General features: G+C 48.9%; 1 protein-coding gene across 1 annotated transcript in view; it reads right to left on the bottom strand.

The window, feature by feature from the left end:
- Positions 1-12251, bottom strand: part of Znf831 (zinc finger protein 831) — a 102103-nt gene extending 89852 nt beyond the window's left edge. Inside the window, exon 1 of the mRNA XM_021727673.3 lies at positions 11986-12251. The gene's annotated coding sequence lies outside the window, so the exon portion shown is untranslated. The remainder of the gene's footprint in view (positions 1-11985) is intronic.
- Between the last annotated feature and the right edge of the window lie 260 nt (positions 12252-12511).

The following is a 12511-nucleotide window of genomic DNA, read 5'->3' on the forward strand; positions in this document are numbered from 1 at the left end:
TTCTACTGTCTTTCCTATCCCAACATCCCCTCCCCTCCTCTCCCATCACTTCCCTCTACCTAATCTAAGGTAACACTATTCTTCCCTAGTACCCACCCACCCATACCCACCCCTGCCTTATTGTAAATTAACATCTGCATATTAGGGAAAACTTTTTACCTATGGTTCTGTGGGATGGGCTTATTTCCCTTACCATGATATTCTCCAACTCCAACCATTTACTGGCAAATGCCATAATTTTACTCTTCTTTAAAGCTGAGTAATATTCCATTGAGTATATATACCACATTTTCTTTATCCCTTCATCTACTGAGGGATACCTGGGTCAAATGGTGGTTCCATTCCAAGTTTTCTGAGGAATCTCCATATTGTTTTCCATAGTTGATACACCAATTTGCAGTCCTACCAGCAATGTATGAGTGTGCCTTTTCCCCCACATTCTCACCAACATTTATTGTTGCTTACTGTATTCTTGATGATTGCCATTCTGACAGGAGTGAGATGAAATCTTAAAGGAGTTTTGATTTGCATTTCTCTAATTGCTAGAGATGTTGAACACTTTTTCATATATTTGTTGATTAATTGTATTTCTTCTTCTATGAAGTGTCTGTTCAGTTCCTTAGCCCATTTATTGATTGGGTGGTTGTTGTTATTATTATTATTATTATTATTATTTGGTGTTAAGTTTTTTGAGTTCTTTATATATTCTAGAGATTAATGCTTTATTGGAGGTGCATGTGGTAAAGATTTTCTCCTAATCTATAGGCTCTCTCCTCACGTTATTAATTGTTTCCTTTGCTGAGAAGCTTTCTAATTTGAATTGATCCCATTTATCGATTCTTGATTTTACTTCTTGTGCTTTAGGGGTTTTCTTAAGAAAGTCAGATCCTAGGCTCACATGGTGAAAATTTGGGCCTATTTTTTCTTCTATTAGGCACAGGGTCTCTGTTCTAGTGCCTAAGTCTTTGAATCAGTTTGAGTTAATTTTTGTGCAGGGTGAGAAATAGAAGTTTAATTTCATTTTGCTACATATGAATTTCCAGTTTTGTCAGCACCATTTGTTGAATAGGCTATCTTTTCTCCAGTGAATGTTTTTGGCAACCTTGTCTAGTATGAGATAACTATATTTATGTGGGTTTGTCTCTGTGTCCTCTATTCTGTTCCATTGGTCTACAAGTCTATTTTGGTGCCAATACCAGGCCATTTTTTGTTACTATAGCTCTATAGTATAGTTTAAGGTCTGGTAGTCCTCTTTCACAACATTTATTCAACATCATCCTTGAAACTCTAGCCAGAGCAATTAGACAAAAGAAAGAAATTAAAGGGATACAAATAGGTAAAGAAGAACTCATACTATCCCTATTTGCTGATGACATGATTCCATATCCAAAAAATTCCACCAGAAAACTTCTAGAACTAATAAATGAATTCAGCAAAGTGGCAGGACATAAAATCAACACCCATAAAACAACCACGTTCCTATACATCAGCAATAAATCCACTGAAAGAGAAATTAGGAAAATTACTCCATTCATAACAGCCTCAAAAAAATTAATAAAATACATGGGAATCAATCTAACAAAAGAGGTGAAAGACCTCTACAATGAAAACTACAGAACACTAAAGAGAGAAATTGAAGATACCTCACAAGATGGAAAGATCTCCCTTGCTCCTGGACAGGCAGAATCAACATTGTCACAATGGCCATACTACCAAAAGCGTTATACAGATTTAATGCAATTCCTATTAGAATCCCAATGACATTCTTCATAGAAATAGAAAAAGCAATCATGAAATTTACTTGGAAAAATAAGAGACCCAGAATAGCTAAAGCAATTCTTATTTTTTTTTTTTTTTTAAGGAAAAAAGAATCTTGGGCTAGGGGATGTGGCTCAAGCGGTAACACGCTCGCCTGGCATGTGCGGGGCGCTGGGTTCGATCCTCAGCACCACATACAAATAAAATAAAGATGTTGTGTCCACCGAAAGCTGAAAAATAAATTTTTAAAAAATTCTCTCTCTCTCTCTCTCTCTCTCTCTCTCTCTCTGTTTAAAAAAAAAAATTTTTTTTAAAGAAAAAATAAATCTAGACCTGATGGGGAACGACACAGTAAGTGAAAAGCCTGCCCCACCCGAAGCTTGCGGGGCTGGCACATCGGCCGCAACCATTAGATGTATTTTTAATCAGGAAAACAATATGTTTGAACATTTCAATAAACAAACTAAAACCCAGATTTGTATATTAGCCTCTGCCAGTTGCCTTCCTGAGCCAAGGATGCTTCTTTCCTTGTGGACCCGAATGATGGCTGTTCCTCGAATCCAAGGGCTGGCCCAAGACCCTGGCCCTTCCTGAGCTTTGCTCTTCTTCTGCATGTCCTCTGACTCTCAGCCTAGCTTCATTTCCAGCTGTCTGTCCTCTGGGTACTTTCTTCCGTAAGTCCTCTCAAATTCTTCTCGGAAATAGGCAGAGCTCCAATAATAAGCCTCCAAGAGCAGAGTCCCGAATCCCACCCACACCCTAAGGAGAGAGCCAGCATGACCTACGTCCTACTTTTCCTTGAGCGCAGGGACACTAGTTCCCCCTCCCAACCACACTTGTTTTTATTTTTATTATTTCCCTCTCTCTTTGAAAACTACTTCATTGAAGTATTTATTCAACTTTTTAAAAAACAGAAGGAAACCTGCCTTCTCAGCAGCAGAGCTGGACCCCGAGGGGGTCGTGCTAGGTGAGGGAAGCTGGACTCAGAAGGTCTCAGTTGCCTGTGGAATCCAAGATGACACGGAGGAACCTGGTGTTGGCCAGGAGCTGAAGAGTGCAAGGAGCAAGGGGATGGTGGTCAAAGGCCAGAATCTCAGGACTCAAGACGAATTAGCTCTGGAGACCTACTATGAGGCAAATACCAGGAGCTGGCCATAGTGTAGACCACTTAGAGTCTTCTAGGAGAGCAGATCTCATGTAAAATGTTCTTACCACACATCTTCATAAAGGATGCTGGGGTTACCAGGGTGACGGGGATGCCCACGGACTTGATGAAGCTGCCCACAGTTACATATGTACAACTTCTCACAGGACTCCATTTTCAGTGCTAGGATTTAAGTCTTTGGCACCAAGGAAAGGATGAAGTTTATCTGCACACCCTCCAGGTCTATCCACCTCACACCACCAGGCAGGGGCTTCCCTATCGAGTCTTCCAAGACTAGACCCTGAATGAAGACTTCCTGATGGGGAGAATTCTCCTCTTCCCTCTGGGCCCCCAGCTGATCTCTTACCAGTGTCCAGAGATTGGAGACATTCCTGAAATCCCAGCCAAGGTTGCTTCAGGGATCATCGAATTGAGCAAGGCCAGGTGCACTGTGGTGCCCTCCCTCCTCCCACACTCAGGGTGGACATGGCTGCTTGGCCACAGTCCTCTTCCCACAGTTGCTCATCCAAGACCTGCCTCACCCGGGGCCTCCAGGGCCATCATTCCCTAGGAGGCTTAGCACCTGAGCTGAAACCAGTTTGCCACTCTTTGTTCTGAAGTCTATGGAGCAGGGAAAGCTGACCAGCTCGTGGGCGAGATGGGAACCAACCCATCACCAGAACACCAAGGTGCAGCTGCTGCTCTTCACAGCACCACGTTCCAAGCAGAGGCAAGCAAACGAGGACACATGCGCGCAGGTGCACGTGGACGAGAGCAGCAGAGCATCATGTGCCTGGCCTCGCCCGCTCTCCCGGCAGACGAAACGGCCCAGCTCTATCCAATCCGTTGCTTCCTTCCTCTGAGAGGATTTTGTCTTTACAGACTGTTCTGTCATCCTTTGTGTAACGCATAATCAAGATAATTGGAGAGAAAAACAATGACAAAAGCCAAACAGGCAGATTCTAAGCAAAAAAAAAAAATAGTGACAGAAGTCACAATACCTCCCAGGTGACAGGGAAACTGCGTCCAACAGTTACTTGTTGGACAAATATTGATGAACTACCAACCCAGGTCCCTGCTCTGCTTGAGGCCACAGGACCAAGAGGAAGGGGATGATGAGGTCACTGCCCTCCTGGGCTGACACTCCCTCCATTTTATATAAAGATGGCACAAGAGGAAAATTAGACTGTGACAAGCACTGAGCAGGGGTCTGAGAGAGCACCTTCTCCACCCTGGCAGACCAGGAAGACCCAGCATGGGGATGTCTGAGGGTAGAGGGGAGAGGTGGACGGAGCAGTGAGAACAGAGGTCTCAGGCGCTCACTGGCCACAAGGTCAGTGGGTCTGTAGGGCCACAGCAAAGAGGACAGCGCAGACAGGGAAGCCAGAGGGGATGCCGGGGACAAGTAACAGAAATCAGATTCCAAGTGCATGGGACCTGACAGAGAGGTGGGGCAGTGCATGAGAGAAATCCAGGGGTCATAGCCAAAGAACTTTCCACATAATTCTATGAGAAGAGAGAAAAGGGGGTGGAGAAAGAAAGAAGAAATTAAGATGAAGAGACTCTAAGGAATATTTGATGTGGATCATGCTTCTTCATAGAGCTCAAGAAATACAAGCAAGTCAAGTGCTTGAGTTATCAAATGGCTTTCTGTTTACTGCTTCAAATCTAATGTACAGAAAACTGCTCAGAGACTTGGCCAAGAGGCGAAGTATGCATTCTAGGGGCTTACCGAGAGCTGCATGGAGACACAGTGTGTGCATCCTTGGAGAAGTGCCAGGCTCTGGATGCATCTGTTTCCCCAGCCCTGAAGTGGGAAAAACAGACCCAGGCCTTACTCAAATGTTCCACCCTCTATAGGGTATGACCCAGCCACCAGGTGTTGGGAACCACAGACACCTCTCGGGTCCCAAAGTCCCATGCTCCACCACTGGGGCCCTTAGGACAGTGTATTGTCCTGACTGGTTTACGTGTCAGTCTCTCCCACCAGACTATGTATTCTCTGACAAAGGAGACAAAAATCTAACTTTCTTAGCCTGGCTCTGAGTAAGCACTTGGTAAGTAATTACCAAAAGAGATCTCTTCTCTGCTGGGAGAGCAAAAATCGATTGTGGCTTTTTCAAAGAAAGAGTCTACGATTGTAGAAGAAGTAGTGGGGCAGTGGTTCTCTCTCAAGACCTCAAGGCCAAAGCCTCATCCGCCCTGTCTTTGACCTTCTGGGGTTCCTCCTGATGCCCCCTGCCCCACTGTCTCACCCTTCCTAGCGGGTGCTGGTGGCCCTTGGGACAGTCAAACATGCTCTCCAGCCTCGCAATCAGGTCTTGGCAGCGGGAGGCCCGGGTGGCCTGGGCAGGGTCCAGCACAATTAAGCACTTCACCTTGTATGCCTTGGCACTTGCTGCTCAGTGAAGCAATCCGCTGCTCCTGCCAAGCCCTCGGCTCCCCAGGGATCCACCCCACGAGGATGCGCCCAGCCCAGTGAGGAGGGCCAAACAGAAATCAGGCCCTGACCTTCTCAAAAGTCAGGCAGTGTGTCTTAAGCATGCTTAATATCTTGTTGACTCCTTCCTGTTCTCTTTGGGCCCAGTTCCTCAGGATTTGGCTCTGATGGAAAGAACTCAGAGCCCAGGGGCGGGAGCCAGTGCACATGTTCTCTGAAGCAAGGGTGGTGGAAAGCCAAGCGGGATGTTGACCTCAGGAACAGGGTCTAAACAAGACACCAGTGAGGCCCTGAGAGTGTTGTGCTGAGGACAGTGCTGGTAGCCAAGTAGGATTTAGGTCAAAGTGTACAGGCCGCGGTTACCTACTTTAACCCATGCTCTAAGCAAAGCCATTTCTACCATTGCCAGAGGGACATTTTCAAACACAGGATTACATGCACACGTCCCCCCTCCGGTTAAAGCCTTGCAGCAACCCGCTACTCTTGGCATAAAGCAATGTCCCCTGGCCCCACTGGTCTCATGTGCACCAACCTCACTCTACCCCCCAGCCACTTCTTGTCACACACAGCCCAGTCGCGCACTGGCCTTTTAGGTCCTTGAACTCCTGTGCATGTCAGGGTCCCCAGAGAGCCCCACTCATGGCCCTAAGTGCTCTTTGCATTCTCATTACCTCTTAATGAAACTTCAGTGATCGAGTCCTCAGGGAAGCTTCTAGACACCATGCCCTGACCAGCTCAGAAGCCCACCAGCCCATCACAATCACGAGTAAACTATCAGATACAGCATTGCTTGTTTAATGTTGTTTAATGATGCAGTCTCCATAAGGTCAGGAGCCTTTCTATCTTCTTCTATGCCTCACATCCATGCTCAGGTGTGCGTGGATGGATGGGTGGATGAATAGATGGATGGGTGGGTAGATGGGTGGATGGATGAATGAATGAATGGGTGGGTGGGTGGGTGGGTGGATGGATGGATGGTGAATGGACCTCCCAGTCAAACTGAACAGCCCACAGATTCTCCTTCATGATATAAACATAGCATGAAGGAGAATCTGTGGGCTGTTCAGCGTGGCATTTCCTTCCTTCCTTGATCCATATATCCACAGCCTACCCATCCATCAAAGTGGATCCCAAAGATTGCCTCCTCAGCAAAGGCCTCAGGGTGCACTTCCCAGCTAGATATGATCTCCCCTTGTCCTGAACCCTAGCATCACAGTCTCTGCTACACTTTCTGAGTGAATCTTTACCTTCCTCACTAGAATGGATTTAGCTTGATTCACTGAACTGTAAGATTATCAAAGCTGAGAGCTAACACCATTATTATTAATTATTATTATTCAAATAATAATCATACTTGTTGGCCAGTGAGACCTCCAAGCCATGTGAGAGAAAGACACCTTTCAAATACCCCATTTAACAGATGAGGAAAGAAGCTGGTGGAGGTGACCATCAGGAGATCACTCAACTGGAGATCACCTTGCCCCACCAGCATGTTCTACCAGTGAACCATGCTGTCCTTTAGCAGCATGTGAAAGAGGGAAGGCAAGGCAGCTCCTCTCCAAGGTGTCCCCTGGCATGGAGAATATCTCCCTATACCTCAGCACCAATGCTGGAGGCCAGCTAACTCCCATAGGCCAAATCCCGAACTCTCTCAGTTGCAACTGCTACAAATCTCCATAGAGGACTTTTCAAAATGGTTCTCCCATTTTAGGAAGCCCAGGCCCAGGACCTGATCTTCATGCTATCCTACCTCATCCTGCCTCTTCCCGCCGAATCTACTGACCAAACGGAAGAGCGAGGAGTTAGTGGCAGCTAGGAGCACATCTTGGCTCTGAGTCTCACTAGTCAAGGGCAAGGGCCTTCACCTTCCAAACCTTAGCATATTCAACCATGAAGTCTGGGAAACCCAAACCCCACACTTGAAGAATTAAGTACAAGAAGTACAAGGTGCTTAAATACCCAGCCACTGCTGACAAGGCCTTTATTGTGGCAGGATTATTCACAAAGTTCTCCTGTCCTGGGGCATCTCATCAGGAGGATGCCCAGAAAAAAAGGATGCTTCCTTCTCTTCAGAGAGAGATGCCAGAAGCTCAGGAGGGGTTATCCCAGGAGACAGAAACCCTGTGGCTTGCTGGGAATACACAGATCGCAGTGGCAGGTCACGCACACATCAACACGCCCCACAGCCTCCTGCATCCACCTCCACATCCACGCCGAGAGAACACACGTGTGTGCATTTGCCCCAGCCCACGTGCACGGGGAAACGTGGGCCTCCTGGGTCCAGCATCCCTCAGCTTCTCTCCCTGCCTCCTCCCCTGCCCCTGCAGGAAGCCCGTGGACGGCTGGGCTGGAAGCTATGCTCCTGGGTCTCTCATCCAGGTAAGGGAGCTTGCCAGGAGGCCAAGTGTATTTGCATATAATTTGCATGTGTTGACACAGCCCTTCCCATCTCTGCGCAGAGCACTTCCAAGCTAACCTGTTATTACTGCTCCTCCGAGCTCACGCTGCATCCCCACCCACCACCAGCAATACTATGCCAGGAGACAGGCCCAGAGATGGTGGAGCTTCAGAGACTCACAGGGACCTCCCGGGCCTGTTTCTCCCCATCGACTAAAAACAACAACACACCTCTACTGGGCAGACCCAAAGAGAGCTTCTCATGCTCAAAACCCAGCTCATGGCCGGAGCTGAGCAGTTGCTGGCACACAGTAGGCTGTTTATTCCTATCAGAGGGCAGGAAGCAAGGCTAGACAGAGAAATTCTCCCTAGCACTATGCCCCGATGATGCTTGAGGCTCACAGGGAGGGTCCCCTGTGCTCTGGTAACTAGTGGCAGCAAGTATATAAAACTATAGGACGCAGGGCTGGATGTGAATTTCAAGGGAACAGTGAACTTTCAGGGGAAGTCTGTCCTGTGCAGTCCTCCCACAGTGAGAAGGTGTCTGCTGTTTACCTGAAAGTCCAGTTCTAACTGGGAGTCCCAGAGCACGTCCAACCACACTACCTGGACCCAAGGCCCGGAGGCTTCTGTTATCACGCACATCCTGTTTTCTCGCAGAGTGTACCTCCGCTCAGAGGGCACGTCTCTGCTACCTACACGTCCACATCCCAGTCCAGGGTAGGAAGGGAGGGCGGGGGTCCCTGCGAGGTACATTGAAAATTGCCGAGGGGAGAAAGAGGGAGAGGGAGACCAGAGAGAACATGTGTTTCCTAATTTAGTTAAAGATCTCAAATCTGTTCCCCTCCGGTCTCTGTGAGGAGCAGTGTTATCGCTGCGAACGTGAGGCCACGCTTCCTGTGGTGAAGGGTATGTGTGTTTTCATCAACAGAGCTCGTTTCTAGGGTTCCTCTCAGGATGTGAGGCTCACGGTGGGTCGCAGAGGAAGAGGCGAGCACACAGGGGGGCCCGTGGGCCAGGCGGCTGCAGTCCTGGGGCTGGAGCCAGGGTCTACCTGGAGAGCCTTGGCCCCACAGCCTGAGGGCCTGCACCAGCCCACCGCCCAACTTCCTGCCATAACAGGTCCACTGGGACCTTTCCCAGAGTGCACTGGGGCAAACGGGCCTTGCCAGATTCTTTGCCTGCACTGGGGGCCTGTGAGGCTGGACAGAGCTGGGCACCAGGGTTCAAGTCCCAGCTCTGCCACTCATTTGGAACCAATACTGAGGGCACCAAGCATAGGTGTTAGATGGTGTGGGGTGAGAGACCTCTGGGGATGATCTGCTCTGCACTCCAGGGCCCTGCCTTGCCAGGCTCTGCACTCTGGGGAACAGGTACTTCTGAATATTGATGTGCTGCAGTTGATGACCCCAGCAGAGAACCTGAACCTAATCCAGGGGGGACTGCTTTCCCGTGCGAGCTTTTTGAGAGGGAAATCTTGTCTTACAGTAAGGTCAGTGGACTTTTTACTGTGGAGTATAATGCAACAGATTTGTATTTTTAAGATAAAATACAAAAAGTAAAGTGTGTACGACTCCATTTTCTGTTCTATATAGTGGTGATGGAGAGGGCAGTCCCAAAGAACTTTTGCAAAGACAGTGCAGGGACTTGAGGAAAGACCCTGCACAGCCACAGCAGGCCAAGTATGACCTTCTGTGGGGACACTAATTCCCACAGAGACCAGACCCAGCGATTAGGTTTCCTTCTTGAGGTCCCGTTCATCAGACTCCCGTATGCATGAAGAAACCAGGAAGCAGAAAAGGGAGTCTCGATCTGGGGCACAGAGGAAAGTGATGGATATTCTGTTGACTTCCTAGTGGCCTCCAGGCATCAGACCTCCAACAAAAGACAGTGGCCTAAAAGCCATTTGCCTGTGTGGTCTTCCAAGATGGGAACCCCTCCTGCACATCTGTGGCCACAGATGTGACCAGCCTGAAAGGGGGCGAGACCCCCAACTACCAGCCCTGCCCTTCGTGGACAGAGTGCTCCTGTTTCAGGACCCCACACACACTGTGCCCATTCACCAGATGAAGCCACCCAGTGACGGAGGCTGTGAGCCATGGCCAAGGCACTTGGGGACAGTCAGAAGGGCAGGGTGCACCTCAGATCCATGGCCTGAGATGGGTGGGCTCAGGATCCCAGATCGAGCTATCTGAGTGCTAGGCTCGAATCACATTGTGACCTGAGACCCAAGGTCAGTGCCCTGCCTGGGTCACAGCCTCTGTTCTGTTCCTTATTCTCAAGAACTTTTTAAATTTGGGGAGTTAATTCTTCTCAAGGACCTGAAAATCAACTCTACCAATGGTCGTCAGAGCTCCTCTGTACCCAACAAAGGGTTCAAGACTCTTCGGGAACTCTCCCAGCTCACTCTGAAGAGCAGAACCCTGTCCAGGCTGCGTGTTGGAGGGGCCAAACAGAGGTGACATATGAACTAATGAGACTGTGGTCAGCCCTTGACGGGTGGCACTGAACCAGGGACCCTCGTGGCTTCGGGTAACTCTAGAAGAGTCGGAGACTATTTTGAATGATCTTAGTGTATGGAGGTCACCTCTAATGGTGCCACTGGCCTGACACCCATGCAAGTGCACAAAGCAGTGGCCCCAGTGTGGACTTCCAATTGGCTTTTCACTGTCCTCTCTGCTCAAGCTGGCCACTACCTCTGTCCTCACCTCAGAGCAAAGCACCATGCTTAGGATCCCTCTTTCTTGGACATTGCTTTTCAGACTGACGGCCTAATCTCTGAATAAGAACAGATTGGGGGGGTGCCCCACACACAGTTTCAGCCAACCTCCACCCAACCCCAGTCACATAGTTAGTTCCTGCTAACAGCCTATTGCTCTTTGTCTAAGCTATGTTGGAAGATGCTCCCTGGTTATGAAATCTACTTTGTCAAAGTCAACCTCGTTTGGAGATTGGAGATTGGGGACCTCATTCTTCTTCCTAGCAGTGGTAGAGTTGCCCCCAAAACCTTTTTTTTTTAATTATTTTTTTAATTCCAAGCCATGATCTGATGTCTTTTTTTTTTTTTTCAAATTTCAGCTTATACAGCCTCTCCTTTTTGAAAAACAAAGCATAACAATTGCAATTCTCCCTTGGCCAGTGGCCAGACATCCAAGGGCTGGAGCCAGGAGATTAACGGATACACCCGGAGAGGACAAGGTCAGAGGGCAGAACAGCCTGGACACGTGTTTGTATCAGAGACCAGATCCCGAAGGGCCAGGGAATGCCTGTGCTCAGGACGGACACCTCCAGTTTTGGTGACATGCTAGGGCCCTTCAGAACCGTGTTTGGAACATGCCTGTGACATTAATTAATGCCAGGCAAAATGTAGCAGCAGATCTTGGAAACTAAAAATAGATCTTTGCCAACTGATTCATCCCCCGACTGCACAGAACTCGGAGCCTTTTTCTCTGCTTCTCTTCTACATGAACGTTACGTTATGGCCTTTTTCCTTTCTCTCCATCTTTGTTGTTCTTCCTTTTCTTTCTGTCCTTCTTGTTGAAAGGTTTCAACCTTCCGGAAGTGATGTCCCCACTCAGCTACCCTCCGACCCATAAACATGCTTAATAAGCAAGGAAATCACTTCTTTCCTGGCTCCCAGGGTTGTAAGCCATGTCATCTGTACTTAATATTTTCCATGCGGATGTCTCTGCCCGTGGCATCACACAGAGAGCTCTATAGCTTCGTTTCCGATTACAGTCCCTTCTATTTTAAACTTTGTTGATTTCTACAAGGAAGGAAGCCTATTTCATACAGATTAGCTGGACAGCTGGGTCTGATTGCTTCTGATTACCGGGCTTGGGGCCACTAGGGAAACAGGTTTCCCAAAGCCCCTTGGATGGAGAAGCATTCCATATGGCCCCCACGGCGTGGGTCACCACACACTCCAGAGAGGAAGAGCCAGCAGCCTTGGTTGGGAATCAACAGGTCCAACCGAAGGCGGGGTCACACCTCAATCCCACTTGGGTGTCGGGGGCTGTGCTGGAAGGTGGAGGGGGTTCGGACGCCCCCGGGTGGGAAGCTCTGCGGGCCCTGCATGGGGGCTTGTGTCAGAGACAAGGGCGAGTGTCGGGAGGGGGCATCCACCACGCTTGCCTCATAGACTCACTCGGAGGCAGCAAACCGGGCTCAGTGGTCAAGACCCCTTCACCTGGCCTTGCATCCCAGACCTCCAGGTGCACAAAGAAATCACAAAGTCCTCTCTCACCTTTCAGTGGTCAGTCCACAAGCAGGGGGGGCTGCTGCTCTCTCCCGAAAGCCGGTGGCTCCGATGAGGCAGGAGTGCTCTCCCTGCTCGTCCCATCTCTGCCTTCTCTTTATGCCTCCTCTAGAGAAAACAGAGTGCTGGAGGTTTAAAAAAAGAAGAACCGTGTGTGTGGAGGGTGGTGGGTGTCGGGGGTGCCGGGGCGCTGGGGGGCGGCAGGGGGACACCGGGGGGTAGGTGAGCAGCCTGCCCTGGTGTGGGTTCGGGGGTAATGGCCGACGCTGGTGAGATGGTTTTCCTGCTGGAGCTGAGCGCCACGGCAGCTCTGTGTGGGCGGCAGCAGCTACACGGCTGGGTTTCAAACCATTGCACTGAACATTTGCAAACAGATAAAAAAAAAAAAAAAAAAAAAACAAAAAACCATTGGGTACAAATGGAAACTTCTGCTTCCCTTCCTCTCTCTTCACTCTCTCCACTTCACCTCTCTTCTTGAGTTTCTGAGGAGGAGAGTGAAGGTGGTCACTTCCCC

Source organism: Ictidomys tridecemlineatus, chromosome 5 (genome assembly GCF_052094955.1).
Source record: "Ictidomys tridecemlineatus isolate mIctTri1 chromosome 5, mIctTri1.hap1, whole genome shotgun sequence".
NCBI lineage: Eukaryota > Metazoa > Chordata > Mammalia > Rodentia > Sciuridae > Ictidomys > Ictidomys tridecemlineatus.